Genomic DNA, 5,480 nt, shown 5'->3' with positions numbered 1-5,480 from the left:
AATGATCAAATAATAATTCTTCCAACATCATAATTTCAAATGATAACAGAACCTAATAAAACTTACGTCCAGTTGTAGCTGTCGATAAGAGGGTCACAGCACTATGTCCGGATTTAAAATCGGATCGCCGAATCGCACAAATTCACGAAGCTAATATCAAATGAAATTTAAAGCTTTCCCCTGAACCTTGTCTCGTTTTCTTTGTTGGGATGCTAAATGAAATTTACCAATTTATATATATCTCATGCATGGTGTGACAAGTGTCCACTCAAGTGCTAATTGCACTTTAGCCCCTGAAATCTTCACTATTTACAATTTGGTCCTCACAACTCTTTTTAATTCCATTTCAATCCTAATTAATTACAAAAACCGTGGAATCTAATTTATCATTCCAAAATTCGTGAATTAAATAATCTCGAATTAAAATGATATAATCTCGGGCCTTACAGATATGATAAAAGGTTTTGGAGGAGATGATTTGATTGTGACTAATACAAATACGAATACGAAAAAGATATGATAACATTTAAAGCCAACGCTCAGTTGAGGGGTGGGAGTGTCGATGATGTCTCCGCCGCCTGGTACCATGGTAATACATAAGATTGATCAATCGACCAACAGCTGATACGAAAGTCACAATTAATGATCTGAATTCAATAAAGAGAAAAATATATGTATATGATGAAAGGAAAGGATTTAAAGTTTATGCATATTCATGAAAAATTATTTTATTAAAAGTAATTTTCACTGTTGCATGTGGATGTATACATACTACTTGTTATCACGGTTAAGGATTGCTGAGTCATTAGACTCACTAGATGTAAATGATGCGGGTGAGGATGTTTATGATGATAATGAAGGACTTGATGGTTGAACTGGCTGAACTGATGGTGGACATAACCTGAGGATCATTGCTAGTTTTTCCGCACTATTATGATGTTTTTACAATACTATAAAATTTTAAAACTTTTATGTTTTTAAGTGGTTTTGAGAATATTTAAGAGTTTATGCTATTTTTGAAAAAAGCTAGCTTTAGGTTTTGGTTTGATGATTTTACATTTGCATTGCACTTTTGAATTTTTGAGTAAAATAGTTGGTTGTTATTTTATATGGTACACACACACACACACATATATATATGGTCGAAAATTTTAAAAAAAATTCCTTTAGTATATTTTAAAGAAAAATAAGTAGTAGACTTTTCAGTTCTCCACCCCAGATCGTTCATCTTCGTCAGCCAGCACCACTTTAGCCGATGAAATCTAGTGAACCTACGGGCTCAGCAACGTAAATCTGAATATAACATGTAATATGTAATAAAAAATGAGGCATGCATTAAACATTTTACCTCATAAACTCAACATATAAAAATACATTTATCCTCAAATTTTTTTAAAACGACTCTACCCATTTCTTCAAACTTCATTCATCAAACATAAAAATCATAATTGTTAAAAACGGTAAACTTTTCATCAACAATTCCATACATAAAAATCCTTCAAATATTTTATGAAATATGGCTGCACTCAAGAGTATAGTTGCTTGACCAAACATAATATATCATAGATCCAAATTGACATAAACATCCAGACCCGAAGGCCGACATCAAAAGTCTATGATCAGTCGAGTAGACAGAGACACCACGACTCTGAAGCCGACATCAAAAGCCTGTAGACAATCATATTATGCCACAAATCATTAAAAACAATTAAAATTTTATTATTAACTTGTGCACATGTGCTGTCCGGAAATCCAAATTTTCGGAAATTGAATTTCTTTACAAATCAAACATTTTCCTACGAATTTCGAGAGTAATTCCCCCTTTAAACATTTTCCAGTATGTCAACACGAAGGTGGACATACAAAATGACACACCACAGGTCTTGGAGCGAGTATGAACCACCATAGTCCTGTTAGAGTAGGTGCCCGGCAAGCCAACTTGTGGCTCGAGCTTTATTGACTCTAATGTAAAACAATTTTTATTTTAATAATATTTTATGATTTTATTCGATTATGACATTATACTTTATCTGTATACACATGCAATCAGCATAGATAAAGTTCTTGATTATACTTTAATACAAATGAATCGTAATTCGATGTTGAAACTCATTTGTAAACATTGTATAATCTAAATTTGTTCCTAGTCGATTTAGCCGCCTAAAACATGGATAAAGGTCGCTTGAGCTCGAGACTAGCATCTGTGATGTTGTGTACCGCGTTTCTTGGTAAGGGCATAGAGATGTCCAAACATGCAGATGGGTAGTCATATGATGATTATACCGAACTACCCTCCCTCGGACTTTTCAAGTGGTTATCATTCATCGAGAGGATAAGTCCGTGGTTGTGATTGTACACCATTAGTCCTTATGACCTGGGACAAGACTGAGGCTCTATATGCTAGGGCTGTGCTTTGACTCATTTACCGACCCCAGGAGGGTCATCAGGTGGCGAAATTGGGTACAGTTGCGACACATGTAGGAGTCAGTGCATTATAGTCGGGGATTCACCGCTCACCTACGGGTGTGGATATCTGATAAACATAAAAATTGTATATTAATTAAAAGTTTTATAATATAAATTTATAGTTTTTGTTTTATTAAATGTTTAAATATTATATGTTTTATAATAAATTGCATAAAATATAAGTTGTTGTGTAACTATAAGTTTTTACTATTTTTTACAGGTTCGATAAAACAAGAATAACATTGGCGTTGCAAATGGGATTAAGATGATTCTTGGACCTGTAGAAAGTTGATGTTAGTATCTACAATATTGGTGGCAAGCATGAGTTAAAAATCTTCTCATAAGTAGGATCAAATTAAGCAACAAATAAAGTTACCAAAGAAGTGGCAGTTTTATCATGCTCTAGCATTTTGACCATATCTCTCAAATTACTTGGTCAAATGGTTAAAAAAATACCACAATTCAAACAACTCAGATATTTACATGTTTTATTTTATGTGGAGAAGAAAATTAGGATGGGAAGATTTTCAAAAGTGATGTGTGTTAAAATATAATTTCTTTGAACACCAATGAAGACTTTTGTGTAAAAAAATAATATTTTATTTGTTGTTGTCTCCCCAAATTTGGCTATAAATAGGGGTGCATTGTAATGTATTGAGATATCCCTCATTTTATGAACAAACCTTTGAGTTCATAATATTTCTCTCTTTGTTTTTCCTTTATTTCTTCATTTAAATATAATTAGCATGTTAAATTCATATTCAAAGTTTTACACTTTGAATAATGAGTAGCTAACTTCCCAAAGTTGAGATGAAAATGTGAAACTCTTGGCATGATAATAAGGTTATTAAAAGGTAAGAATCTATGTTTATATTATTTAATCATTATTTATTGTTTATGTTATATTTATTTCTTTAAGTATTAATATACGCTACTTATAAGTGTGAGTTTTGATTTATTGTTGCTATATGTTACACTAAATTCTTGGAACCATTTAAATGTTAGTTTGGTATTACCAACCATTTAAAGTGGATGTCCTGATTTATTATATATGAATATATCATAATATTAATTTCTTGGTACAATTTAAATGTTTGTTTGGTTTACCAACCATTTAAAGTTGATGTCTTGATTTATTATATATTAATATCATAATATTAATTTCTTGGAACCATTTAAACATTTGTTCGGTTTTACCAACCATTTAAAATGGGAACTTTGATTTAGTGTTTACAAATATATATATAGCACAATAAATACTTGACAACATTTACAAGTTTTGGTATATATTATATACTTATAAGATAATAATATATAACATAATATCTATATATTTTTATTTAATATATATTGGAACCATTTTATTAAGTGGATTTCAGTAATGTTCATTAATGTTAACTTTATTAAAATACCAAGAGTTGATCCTTTAATCTCAACTACTTAAATTAAAATTTGAACAATTAAAAATTACCAATTAAAGATTCAAACCATTAAAAGAAAAAAAAACAAAAAAAAAAGACATTGTAGTGGACTTGTAATTACCTTAACTTTCATGTGGATATGATATTCGGACTCTCCAAATTATACTACTTGTGGACAACCTGCTCTTGGGAGTGCAACAATCAAAGTCGCAACAATATCCTATGTGATCTGATGAAATAATAGTGCGTGAAATCTCTGGCCAGAGTATGAGATGTACGTTGGAGAAGAAGTTCTCCAATGGTACATGTGATGCCACTATTATATGTATCACATAGTTATCGAATTAATATGCAACCCTCGACGAGCCAATGGTTGCAGATTCGATCGGGATATATGAGATGAAGGGACCGTACTGTACGTTAATCATAATCGACTGGTTCTTGCAGGCACTATCTGTAACGTAACGTACCGTATTTTTAAACTACTTGAAATTTGCGGAAAAATAAAAATTTTCTTGATTATGAAATAACTCTCAATTTTGATTTAAAATAAACTGTACGTCTCCAAAAGTGGTTGCAACAAAAGCTCTAAAAATAAAGTTCCCCAAAAGCGTCTGATTAAAATCTCATAACCAGTAACATAAATCAGAGTATTTTGATCATTTCAAAAAGCTTAAAACATGGCGGTCCTCGGGTTTAGCCTTCCGCTCAGTCCAAGCCAGCTCCTTGGTCCCCACCCCTAGTCTCCTCAAAATCATGCTCACCTGCATCGATCAAGTCTAGTGAGTCTAAAGACTCAACACATATAAACTGGAAGTAACAAGTAATACGTAATAGAAATTACAAGCAACTTTAAAATAGAAAGTACATACTGAAACTTGAACTTGCATATCAAAATCTTGAACATACGTACATGCATACATAGACGTGCCATTGTCATAAAACTTTTCTTAAACATGCTGGCATTCTTGAACATACTTGAACATACATAACTTAATCATTTTTGCGTAGAGGCGTGTTTCAAAGCCAGTGACCCATACATAAATACGCCTGATCAGACTAAACCACAGTACTGGGCTGACAGGGACGAATCCACTGACACATACATGAGATCCCCGTTCATGCTTTAACGGGTGGATTGGTCCCCGTTCATGCTTTCACGCTTTCCAATCCTGATATAAACTCGTTCATGCTTTAACGGGGTTGAGAGGTTCTCGGCCACGTTCACCGACTTCCAAACCCATTCATGATTTGGTCACAAAACATTTATCATACTTCAAAAACATGAAAATATTTTCCTTTGCACGTCGAACATACTTACTTGCCGTTGATGGATTCGTTGGATCTCGCTTGGGGCCACGGCTGCAACATACTAACATGAGTTTGAATACTTAACTTGCATAACTTAGACTTACTGTCATGCTCTCACCCAAAAATGACAAATTTCCTTAAGACATTCTAAATCTCTTGGGACTTGACCTCGTTTAATCATCGTGCTAAACCATGACATCAACCCCCGAAACAACTCCTAAAATGATGTGTGAACAATTCCCAAAAATGTAGAAGACATGAGCATAAAATAGTGGTTTAAAA

Source organism: Primulina tabacum, chromosome 11, assembly GCF_025594145.1.
Source record: "Primulina tabacum isolate GXHZ01 chromosome 11, ASM2559414v2, whole genome shotgun sequence".
NCBI lineage: Eukaryota > Viridiplantae > Streptophyta > Magnoliopsida > Lamiales > Gesneriaceae > Primulina > Primulina tabacum.
The sequence above is the reverse complement of the archived record's forward strand: the minus strand, read 5'-3'. Positions refer to the sequence as shown.